Source organism: Echinops telfairi, unplaced genomic scaffold, assembly GCF_000313985.2.
Source record: "Echinops telfairi isolate 266 unplaced genomic scaffold, ASM31398v2 ScPeMD7_1;HRSCAF=3_0, whole genome shotgun sequence".
NCBI classification, from domain to species: Eukaryota; Metazoa; Chordata; class Mammalia; order Afrosoricida; family Tenrecidae; genus Echinops; species Echinops telfairi.
This window is the reverse complement of record NW_022103896.1, coordinates 24238226-24251444: the sequence shown is the minus strand read 5'-3', so window position 1 is coordinate 24251444 and position 13219 is coordinate 24238226. Positions and strand designations below refer to the sequence as shown.

General features: G+C 40.5%; 1 protein-coding gene across 1 annotated transcript in view; it reads right to left on the bottom strand.

Moving 5' to 3' along the window:
* Positions 1-13219, bottom strand: part of TRPS1 (transcriptional repressor GATA binding 1) — a 217520-nt gene that overhangs the window by 89607 nt on the left and 114694 nt on the right. The window lies entirely within an intron of this gene.

Below are 13219 nucleotides of genomic sequence, written 5' to 3'. Positions count from 1 at the left end.
ACTGTACATCTTTATGGGAGCAGACAGCCTCCTCTACCTCCCATGGAGCATATGGTAGGTTTGAACCACCAAGCTTCCAGTTAGCAGCCCGTCACCTAACCTACAATGTTTCCTTTAATTGACAGTTTAATAAACATTTGCAATATATAGTATATACTGTATATCACTTTTATATGTACTACTAGGAAATCTCCAAATCCACGTCCGTCCCTTCATTGGGATGGTAATTTTACAGACGCCCGTTACTGAGGTGGCGCAGATATTATGAAGTACAGGAAAAGGACGTGGAGGAAGGAACCCGAGGGGAGACTATGCGTGGACCGAATATGTCTGAGAAGGTTGGGGACAAACAAGATACATTTTTCTCTACAGGCATTTGGAAGGGTGGTTATGTTTTTAGCAATCCCAGCATTTTATGAAAAATAGAAAGCCACCGCATAATTTAAAAATCGCATAGCAGTATTTACTGAGTGCTCCCTGTGGGCCAAGCATTATGGGTCTCAATCCAATCGGTATCATGATTATTTAATTCAAAATAACGGAGGGGGATACGATTCACTAACATTCTTGGCGAAGAAATTAATTGGCTCAAGGTCATAAGATCAGTAAGAAGGAGAAACATGATTTAAATCTCACTGTCTGAACAGTACAGGAACCAAACCGAATCATAAGGCAAAAGGGCGAGGGTAAGACGATAAGCAAGGGCCCAGACCTTTGATGGGTGTTACTGTGTGAATGAAAGATTTTAGTCCACGGTGGGGAAAAGAGAACTCAAGGAGCAGATGAAGGGTAAACCATTTCAACGGGTTATGAGTCGTTTACAACATTGAATACAAAGTTGTTGATCTGATTTACCTAATGTAGAATAAAATATGTAAAAAAATGTTTAATAAAATTAAGGCAAGGGTTTTTGATGAGTGGAAGGCCTAGGATCTAAAGGAATCCTCAGGAACACTCAGTTCTCTTAGAAGCGAAGACTAGTATGCTTAGCTTCTCCCAAACATTCAGAATCTGTTGGCTGGATGAGGAGCAGAAGTCGCAGATAAATGTTGTGGTACTTTCCTTTTGAACTTCATAGGTCTTCATGGGCATCAGCCCAACAAACCATTAGAGTCTGCCACTCCCACACATTCTTTCCAGTTGCGAAGATTAAACTCTACCTTGTGACATACCCAGCAGCCATGGTTAAAAGTGGCTGCTCGCCCAGCGTCAGTGGTTCAAACCCACCAGTAGATACTCAGGATAAAGCGGTGACAGCGCACTTCTGAGAACATTTCCAGCCTTAAGATGCTACAGGACTGCTCTTTTCTGAGTTGGAATGGACTAGACCAGGGGTCAGCACACTTTTAAGATGGAAGAGCCAATCCTGTCCCTCACAGCAATTTGACAATTATTCAAGAGTCATATTTTTTTTTACAAACAAAAGAAATCAACATAATTTTACTCCAGAGCAGTTGCCAACCCCTGGTTTGGGAATATCACTATCACATAGTCTATAGCCCACCTTTAAAACAGACAGTCAGCTTTTGACATATAATTACATAATGCATTTAAAATTGGGGGCACCTAGCATTTAGTTTCATTAATTATCCTGTTAGAAAGAACACTAGTAGAGATCTTTTAACAATTTGGTTAAACCAAACCCATGGTCATCAAGTGGATGCCAACTCCTAAGGGCCCCTGTCCAGAGCACAGAGGAGAACCAGTCCGGAGGCCTCTGAGCCTGGACATCTTTACAACAACAGCCTCATCCTTCTCCCTCAGAGCTGCCAGTGGGTTTGAACCCCCAGGAACAATCTGGTTTAGCAGTCAAACTCTTAACCCATTTTGCCCCAGGGCTCATTGCAATTTGATTAGGGCATCTGCAATTCAATTTTTCCCCCTTGCATTTCATCAAGATTTAATTTGCACAGAAGGATTGAGTGGGTATTTATTACAAAGACAATTAAAATATAAGTAAACGTATGCTATTCGTTTTCACAAGCTGCTGTACCATCGGTTTATTTTATCTTATCGGAAAACATGATTTATGAAGGCAAACGGATTCTACAGAAAAAAATGTATTTTGTGTATTTTCAGCAGGGTCTGTCAGAGCTCTGAAAAAAAATATTCCATCATTTCATTAACAAAGCTTGAACTCCTGCTGGGGCGTCTCATTCTGAAGCACTAGGTTTAACAATGGACTGTGAACTCCAGTGTCCATGGCAACAGTAGCTAATTCTTCTTTCCAATCATGGTGGCAATTCTCTCCCATGGCTTGAATCAGTTACAAAACAAAATACTCTCAAAGACCTTTCTGAGCCAATAGCCTTGCAGCTAATCTGCTAATAGGAAATAATCTGCAGCTAATACACACATTCCAGGGCAGCCGTGTGTTTTCTTAATACTTTGTTTCGTGGGCCTCTTTCCAAAGAAAGCACAGTAAAGAATAGAAAACAGACATTCATTAAAAGTAGTATTATACTACCTGGCCACTAGTTAGTGCCTAAAACTTGCTGCAACTTGCACGGCTCTTAAAGCGTTTGTTAAAAAGCAAGCCGAGAGGAGGCAATGCAGCAACAAAGAGAAGAAAAAAGCAAATCATTTATGCCAAGAGGGGACAGAGCAGGCATCTCTAAACACCTGACTTTCAGCAACCCTTCACAGTCAGGACATTTCTCTTGGCTAATACTCGCAGAACCTGTCTTGGTGGCTTTCTCCTTTGTTTCACTATTTTTTAAAAAGGGACTAATGTCTTGTAAAGGGTCCCCTCACCCCCGCCCCTTCCTTTTTCCTCCCACTGTGGAATAAGGGGAAATGGTTTTGCATTAAAATTAGTTTTTCACCTCAAGGGTCAGAGTTTAACCTCTTGAGCAACTATAATGACCTAAATCTTTCTAATTACAGAGAAGAAGTAACCTTCCCCAAAGCCTGATAAGGTTTGATGAATCAGTTCCCAAAGCTCACTGGCGCTTTTGTCCAGAGAAAGATTGGGGTAATTCGCTTGAAAGAAATCCCATGAATAATCATAAAGAAAAATGAAATACCTTTTCAACCTAATCCGAGTGGCACTTCCTCCAGCTCAGGGCAGAGGGGCTTGACAGGCAGGGTATCTGATGGTGCCCTCCAGCCCCAGTATTCTACCTGGCTCAGGGGCAAACGGATGACTTAAGACATGGGGCTTCAGCTCTTCATTTGGGGAGAAGCACAGAGTCCCAGGAGTCTCTAGATACACTGCCCTGGCCCATTTTATAGCAAAGGAAGCAAAACAAAGTAAGCAGCAGAAGAGAAGCAAATCCTTAAAAGTTAAAGGAATCACAACACCAAAGGCTATCTCTTCAACCTCCTTAAATCCGTTTTATAATTCTGGTTGCTATGACAACATGATGCAACTCTTTATTACCATGACAATCTGACACAACTTTCAAAAAACAGTAAGTACTGTTTTATTCTGTTTTTCAATTGCTCCCAAGGAAACATGCTGTTATTTACTTCTGTGATGAAACCTGTACTACAGTCTGATAGATCTTATGTCAGAAAGAGAAAAGCTAAATTATGGTGGAAACTGGAGGGGGTGCAGGCAACATAGGTTTAAATGAACCATTTATTAAGTTGGATGTTTTTCCCTTCTTATTTCTAAATGATATGAAATTGGAACACTTTGCATGTGAAATGTGGGAACTATTTAGAAGATGACTGTGCACAATGAGTTCACCTTCCCAGCTGCTATGTTTAGTAACACCTGTAAAACTTTGAAATACACATTTTTACAAGCCCTGAATCTTTCACAATCACTACGGACATTGGAAAAATACATGGAAAGAACCAGAGGGCTAGGCTTAACCCAAATAACAGATTGTACTGAGATAACCACATGGTTGAAACAAAACTCTAAACTTTAGAATCTAAAGAGTGTTGACGTTTTTAGGTGAACTGAGCATGGTACTTCCTGATTTATTAGGTACTTTCAAAGAGGGGGATATTGGACTTCTCTGGGTCCCATCCCTGGATGATGATTTCCATTTGTCTCTTTATAGTAAAATAGAGTCCGCTTCCCCCTGGACAAGCCCCATAGCGTCTCATGGCTCAGAGGATGGATTAATTTGTTGTGTATTTACAATATGTTTTCCTAAACAACCACTGGCTCTACTTTTTAATATAATTCTGCCCAAATAGGTGCTATTTTTATTAGACTGAAACTAAAATCACAACCTGGAAAGTCTAAGTTAATTCTCAAAACGACCCAGTTATTCATGGACAGCAGCAAGATCAGCACCTCACTCTTTTATCTCCAAAGCCCAAGTTCTTTCAAAGCATTGGATCCATTTGTAACTAAAGTATATCCCCCAGTTCTCTGATAGAATCTTTAACCTTCACCAAACCAGAAACCATGACCTTAGTCCTGACTCCTCACCACCCTGTAAGCCTGAGGGTGCACTTTACAGCAGTAGAATGCCACATCTTTGTGCCTCCCTCTTCATGGTAGCTCACTGCCGTAGCTTTCTTTGGTGAAGCTGCTGGTGGCTTGAAAGGCCAACTTTAGAGCTCCCAGCTGAGCCCTTTAAACACGGTGCTCCTGTAAATTAGAAAGCCAAACCCTATTCTGCTGCGAGAGCAACCCCACAGGGCAGGGTAGGTGGTTCCTCGGGGTTTTCAAGACTAAATCGTCAGAGACGAAGGCAGCCCCATCTTTCCCCTGTAAACAGACTGGCACGTCTTTGGCGGAGTGGCTGGTGGGTTTGAACTACTGACCTTGGTGCTGCTACAAACTCACTGCTGATTCTGACATACAGTTCGCCGACAGGCAAAACCGACTTGTGGGTTTCCTAGACTGTAACTCTTCACCAAAGTAGAAAGTCTGATCACCTGACTCGTGAGCACTCGACATCCCCTGACTCCTGACCGGACTCGCATCAGGGGCTGCTCGATAGAAGCGTAGGATAGCCCACATCTGGGTAAGCTCTCTTTCCTTTGCAAACCTGCGGCTGTTTCACTACATCAACATCCACGTCACAAGGTAGAAAAGTAAATTGCATTGAGGCCAAAAGAAAGACCTTAAATGTGATTAACATCCTGTAGCAACTTTGTCTATTTAAAGACATGTGAGCAGTTTTATTGTTTCATGCTGAAATATAATGGCTATCATTTACTTCTAACGAGTCATGGGAGGAAAAATAATCTAGTAAATTAAACTTTGCTCTCAGCAATTTTGCTGGTTATTTCAATTCTTATGGAAAGCATAAGGTAGAATAAATTTCTACATCTTGTACAGAATGCCAATTTCATGAAAATAACTAAACAATGAATGTGACTTTTTCACAGCGATAAGTAGCGCAGACAGTGAATTCTCAGTAATACTGGTCACAGTGGTTAGCAGGTGCTTACAATTGCCCCTCAATTTTAGTTCAAGATTTATAAAATGTATTTGCAGTGTCTATTTAAAATGTATGTTACTGCTTTTACATTATTTCCGACTCTGATTTTCTTTTTAATGTGCTGATGCTAAATATCAAGGAATATCAATCTCAAAAAAAGGAAAAATAAAAAAAACTCCCAAAGCAATTTTATTGAGTTATCTTATATGCTGAATCAACACCAATTATAGAAAACTTTTTTATAATGCTTTTGCTCCTGCTCAGATTAAGATCGTAGTCTTAATTGAAAAAGACAAAGTCATACTAAACACTATTATTGTTAAAGTCTGAATTAAAAAATCCCTATGCCTTAAAAAGTTAAAGAAAAGAAAGAAAGTGTTATTATTGTTGTTGGAAATTATCCTAATGCATTCAGGAAAAATACGTGTACTTGAAAACAATGGCCTATAATTTATTTTGTGACTTTATGAACACTGGTTTCATTTTTTGCCCCCACTGGTTTCATTTGTATTCAGCGCTTTTCATACAAGAAGGGTACATCCTTGACTCTTTCTAAACTATGCCTTATCCTTATGCTTTTGAGGCGTGTGTCAGTTTTTATATCTCTTTCCTTATCATCTAATATTCTGTCTTCTTGGTGTTATAAGATGACCCCTATTCTTCTCCTACCAGCCATCTTTTTTGATGGTGCTAATCTGCTGACAACAAAGAAAGTGTAATAGAAAATAGCAACTGGGCAAAGATGAAGTCAGTTTTATTATTAATACAGGATATGATTTATGTGTGTGTGTGTGTGTGTGTGTATGCGCGCGAGTTACCTTACATCTGTTTTGACTGGGGGCTTTATATTAACTTTCAGAAGAGCAAAAAGCAAAACAAAACATTAAATAAAGCATATTCCATATACCACTTTTGTGATAATCTACCAACTTTTGTCTTACAGGATTTTCAAAACATTTAGTGTAGGCTTAGGGGATGGCAGCATACTTTTGGGTCATGCATTCTAATTCCACTTTTAGGCAGTTAACAAACTCCTTCAACTACTCTCTAACATTGCTCTAGGAAGACGCTGGAGACAGTGAGTTTTAAAAACCATCAATTTTATCCCATATTTAATATAATTTAAAAAAAATTTTCATTATACATTTTCATTAAAAAAAACACTTTTATTGGGGGCTCTTACATCTCTTACCATAATCCATATATTCCTCCAATGTGTCAAGCACATTTGAACATATGCCGCCATTATCATTTTCAAAGCATTCTCTTCACAGGAGTCCCTGATATCAGCTCCCCATTTCTTCCCCCTCCCTCCCTCCAGAACCCATGAGAAGTTACAGATCATTTTTTCCATATCTTACATTGTCCTCCATCGCCCCTCACCTACTTTTCCATTATTCGTCCCCCTGGGCGGGGGTTCTATATTGACCCTTGTGATCAATTCCCCCTTTCTCCCCCCACCCTCCCCTATTCCTCCTAGTATCTCTACTCTTCTTGTTGACCATGAGGGGTGTATCTATCCTGGATTCCTTGTGTTGCGGGCTCTTATCTGTAGCAGTGTGCATGCTCGGGTTTAATCCGAAGGCTTAAGGATTATTTCACTAGTTCATAAAAGTCATTGGAATCAATCCACTTTTAAAAAACTAAAAGCATGTATAATGTAGTAGGAGCCATGGTTATACATTTGAATCCAGCAGATGTAACGTTTAGTACATTTGAAACAGAAGGTTCATGTTACACAAGTTACAAAGGAACCTCATTCTTGCATTTTGTTATGGCAATGAATAGTTGATGATAGCACGATTGGGCATAATGCCTATCTGGTCACTAAAAGAAGGCAGACACAATTCCTGACATAGTGAGCTCTAGCCGTTGTTTACTGCTGTAGTAATAACTAATAAGCTTGATGCTTCTACTATGAGTTGTTAGCACCTGGGTGGCAGAATAGATTTCCTACAGATTTCCTAACCTGCTCATGTCCGTTCTTCCTTTTAACCTACAGTTAACAAATCCAAAAGACACAGAAATATTATTTCATAAAACATCCTGCCCCATTTATTGTTTGATGTGCACCAAAAATAGCTGCTAAATGAGTCAACTGAAATGAAAATGAATCTACCTATCTAATGAACTTGGTTTTAATGATGAAAGAGTCCTGTGATGGTAGATATTCTTCAGAGTGACTGGGGATTCCAAATTTCAAGCTTAAAAACCCAATATATTCCCATGGCCGTGTAGATCTTGTTCTGTATTGTTTTTTTATCCCCGTTTCTCTTAATCATGGAATTGAAAGAGAGTGGGTTCAAGGAACTCCATGATCCCTAAATCTGTACCTCGCTCTGCCTTTGGCTCCACAATACCCGCTCTTTCCTGGTTCCCTTCAAAGTTCACTGACCACTGAAATTCAGAAACAGTACTGGAACCTCAAACCATAATCTTCCCTGCAGTATTTTTTTCCTTTTAATTGTATATGCTTTACTCTATTTTCTACTTATTAGTTCACTAAGCACATAGCTGAGCGCCTGCTCATGCTTCAGATACTGTGTTAGGTGGTAAAGGTGCTGAACCTGTTGTGGGGAGATAAACATGCAAATGAAAACAAGAGATGACAGTAGATAATTGCTCTAACCTATGTACCTACAAATTAGAATGGAGACATTGAACCCTGGGAAGTCTCATTAAGTTATATTCTGTCAACTATTACTTAAATAACCCGAACTTCCAAATATTTACAACCAACATCAACCTATCTTCTGGTGCAATATTTTCACCTGACTAGAGTGTGAAAACCTAGACTCTCAAACATGTTAAATTCAGAGTTAATTAAGAAAAAATACACAAATAAACCCCACCTCATTCTCACTAACCCGATCCTTTCCAACTAAAACAAAACAAAACAACACAACCATTCACTTTTCTTTCTGCATTTTGTAAACAGCACACCTTTCAGACTGCCCAGCAAAGTCAGACAGGAAGTCAATTTCCTTGGTATTCCTCACAGCTCTTATCTAATTGATCACCAAGTCAGGAAACTTGAATCTACATTTGGTTGAAGCCTGACTGTCTACATCACTACTCTCAGTGGCTTAGTCAAGGCTCAGTGGAATTCTAACGGATATTTTCCATTTTTCCTCTGGGCGTAAGTTTCCCCACATCCAACCCCGTTCACTCAAAAGAAACTTCTTAAAACGCAGACCTGCTCATGTCTCCTGCTTGAAATTTGCGGTGATTCGCTAGCAAGCAAACATGACCAAGCTTACCTTCTTAGTACCGTCGAGAGAATGCATGCATAACTCTAGGGGAAGCACCCTCTTCCGGTGGTAAAAGGTGAGCAACTTACAAAACAGATGATTAAAGGTGTATCCTTCTGGTAGGCTGCAGACTTGCACCTTGTTTCTCCGACCGCACAAAATAGAGTCATAAGAGCAGGGCAAGATCACAGTTAAGCCACGGCAGCCTCCTCGGAGTATTTTCTCTCACTCTTAAGCACATGGATCAAAGATGGAGGAAGCCAAAAAGGAAGAGAATCCAACAGCTTAAAACAGATGCGAAAAACGTTGGCGGCCTGGACACTAATAAGCCTTAACTTCAAAAACTAGAATAATGAAAGGCTTATTAGCTCCAATTAACAACTCCCTTCTTCTTATCTCTTTGATGCCGGAGCCAGGCAAAACACAAACGGAAAGAAGTCAGAAGGTGCAAGCACCGAAATGTGGTCATTTATCAGGCAGAGGTGTCAAACCATCTGACAGCTATGATGTGATGGTGAAGAACAATTGTTTGGCTGTGACTCTTCGATCCATGTCTCTGGGACTCCCACCTAATGACTAGGTTAGACCATGCAAATGGGGTGTAGAGGACCCTAACTCAGGCATTAATTGGTTTGGCCATTCTGTGTGAAAGACAGCCATCTCAGAACCAGAAGAGAGAATTCCTGGGACCATCAAGGAAAAGGAGGTCCCTGCTTAAAAGTAGTAGAGGATGTTAAACTGAGAGCAGAGGCACAGGAGCAGAGGATCTGCGCTACTCATAAATAATCAGAAGACCCCGGTGGCATCGCGGGTGATGCATTAGGCTGCATGTTAAATGCAAGGTCAGCTGTCCGAACCTACCAGCCTTTCTTCAGGAGGAAGAGGAGGCTATCTGTTCCTATAAAGATGGACAGTCCCAGAAACCTTAATGTGCAGTTCTCTCTGCCCATCTGGAGCCCTGGTACTGTAAGTTGGGTTGCGATCCACAGGTCTGCAGTTCTGTAACAAGCAGCTCCGGGAGAACGACTGGGCTTTCCACTCCCGTGAACAGTTACAGAGGGTGACTGTGAGTCAGCACGGACTGATGGACTTGCTGGGAGTGAGTGAGTTAGTTCATCTGTCCTTTTCAGGTTGCTGTGAATTTGAATCAACTCAACGGCAGTGGGTTTGATTTTATAAAAACCCTGAAAAACTCAGGCATCCTTGCTCTAACCAAATCCTAAGGTATTCTAAAAAATAGCACTTAAAGAAACCCTATAAATGTAAATAAATTATGAGACAACTCAACCACAGTTCTGTGCTACTCTTAAACATAAAAGCCCACAAATAAGAAAAAATATCAACAACACAAATCAATTTTAAAGTGTAAGTCAATTTTAACATATAAGTCTAATAATGAATTTGGTTATGGCTTTCAGTTAATGTCTTTTAAGAAAATGTACCTTCTAAAATTATTAAAAATACAGGAAGATAAATAACAGCAGAACAAATTAAAATATCGTGAAACACATTAAGGTGTAAAGAATTTTCAGTGGAAGCCTCAAAACTAAAATATGTGACAAAACTGTCTTATTTTAAAGTTGGATGGCTGGATTGGATTTTTTTTAAAGTTCTCTCAGCTTTAGGAAAATTATAATTAATGTTGACAGTATGAAGAGGTTAGAAATAACCTTGAAAGAGACTACAAGCATTTATTAGCAAAGATGCAAACCAACATAAATATGCATCTCGTCCTCGTCCTGATTGATCTGGGGAGTTAGTTCTAGGCGGAGAGCTGAGACTGAGCCTTCCTTTCTTAGCTTGGTCATGCTGTAAGTGGTACCACCAACTTATGACTTCATTGAGAATCATGTTTTCCCCTTATTTGGAATCATCATGACTGTGGATGAAAATTACACGCCCAAAATTATTATGCACAATTTACATATTTATCCACAGACTTGTGCAGGCATTCCAAGCGAGTGTTTCTTTAGAGACTCACCAAGTGAAGTCTACATCCTGCTTATCCAAGTTATTTAAAGCCCTGTGTTTCTTACTTCAGGCCAGATAATTTTTTTGAATCTTGTAACTCAGTGGTTCTCAACCTTCCTAATGCCGCGACCCTTTAATCCATTTCCTCATGTGGAGGTGACCCCCCAACCATAAAATTATTTCTGTTGCTACTTCATCACTGCAATATTGCTACTGTTATGAATCGGGTGACCCCTGTGAAAGGGTCGTTGGACCCCCCAAAGGGGTTGCGACCCACAGGCTGAGAACCGCTGCCTGTGACCCACCAAGTAATTGTCTGCTGCTATCCAGCTGGTCACCAAATTCTGTGGATTCAGTGCCACCCAAATCTCCCTACTTCTCAACCTCCTTACATCTTAACTAGACTGTTTTAAAATATATATTGTGTCTGTTTATAGATTGTCTTGTGGGAAGAAAGATCCTAAAACTCCCTGCCATCCAATCAGTTCCCACTCATAGAGACTCCGTAAGGCCAAGGAGAACTAGTCTTTCCCGCCAGAGCAGCTGATGGAATTGAACTGCCAACCTTCAGGTTAGCAGTAAAGTGCTTTCACAAAATTGCAACATCAGGGCTCTTTGGGAAGAAAAATTCAATCTCAAACCAAACACAACGAAACAAAATTCACTGACTCAGAGTGACCTTATAGGTCGGAGTAGAACTGACCCTTTGGGTTTCTGAGGCTGTGAAGCTTCAAAGGAGCGGAGAGCCCCGTCTCTCTCCCAGTGTACTCTAACTCTTGGTTAGCACAGCCCAACCCAGAACCCACTCTGCCTCCAGGGAAGAAAGGTTACCAGGGTCTGAAATCCAAGGAGCAAGGAAATGGGTCTAGAGCCTAAGAGTTCAGAAAACGGAGTATTTTCAGGACTTCTACATACACAATCATTGTTTGCAACTCATATTTACTCCCTCCATCTCTCTCCATCAACTACAGCAGCGGCTCTCAACCTGGGGGTCGCGACCCCTTTGGGGGTCAAATGACCCTTTCACAGGGACCACTCAGTTCCTAACAGTAGCAAAATTACAGTTATGAAGTAGCAATGAAAATAATGTTATGGTTGGGGGCGTCACCACAACAGGAGGAACTGTATTAAAGGGTCAGGGCATTAGGAAGGTTGAGAACCACTGAACTAGAGGATAAAACCAGGAAGTTTCAAGGTTTCCAGAAAAATGGAATGGGAAGGGAATGCTAATTGTCTTGACGTTTTGAAGCTTCATCTTATATCGGGGACACTAAAGCCTGGTGCAGTGGCTCTCACTGGCTAGTCTATGAAACTCAGATGGTCTCAGAGTATTCAAGACCCATTTAACATTAGCCCTGACACAACTTGTAACTAATCTCATTCAATGCTCCATTGTACATACAACACCACACACCATCTGAGAAATGGCCCTCCTCCCATCTTTAAACACATTTCTTTAAGAAAAAGAAAAAAAATCCTTTTAAAAGTGACAGATTAGGTAGGTTCAGTATTAATAGTCTTTTTAGGGGAAAGACCTTTTCCTGGCATAGGACAGCTCATGAGATTATGAGTTACACTGATAAGCACTGGGGTGCTTTCTATGAAATGGTGATCACTTACGGAATAAATCCCCTGAAGCCTTCTATTTTTGAAAAATACATGGCTACCAGGAAAACAAGGATTTGGCCTACAATAAACTGGTTGAAATGTACAACAGTTGCACCTGGGCTCTGATAACACTGAAGTAAACTATAAACAGAAGGAACCGTATCCTGGGATACGCAAATCCTGGACTGTAAAACTACCAGGAACTAGAATGGCTTCTTCGGTCGCCTTGGGTTGGCCTTTTCATGAGGCCTGGGATGTAGACTGTCAGATTCATGCAGAGAATCAGAGTGTCTGTCATCCTGCAGAACGACATCTGACCATATCAACGATTACTGCTAAATAAACGTGAAATCAAAGGCAGTGTTTCTCAGAGCAAATGCGCTGAAGATTATCGTCAGTATCAATTAGCATGTACAGATGATTTCAATGGAAGAAGCACCCCAAATTAGCCGATGTGCCAGGTACCAAAACAACAGGTAAATAAGTATCTTGTGAAACAGACGGCTGTCCACACCGTGCTTGGAATGTAACGACAGCCCTGTTCAAGCACAGTGGCTGGAAACATGGTTTCACTTACAGTGCAGACAGGATGGTAAATTATCACACATTCCCGTCACAGCGTTTGGCCTTGCTTTGAAATCACGGTGGTAATATTTTTAATATGCAAGAATTCTTACCTGGGGCTAGTCATAAGGGACAGGAAAACACATGTGTGGCAAAATTTGCTTTAAAGTGTGAGACAGCCACACATTTCGCCATTTTCCTAAAACATCAGTTGCATGTGGCACCTTGATAGTTCCATGTTTGTGATCGGTTTTAGGTGTGATTGTGTTATTTAATAGTCTGAAAGTATAAAGCCTTTCATCCTACATATTTCTACCAATATTTAAGAGCACAGACATTTCTGTTCTAAACCTTTCCTTTTAATTTTCATAGCTAATACTTTATCTACCAAAAATATGCATTTGGCTCCAAAGTTTTTAGTCACAATCCTGGCAAAGTAATTCCATGAGGCATCTGTCAAAGACCCTTGCC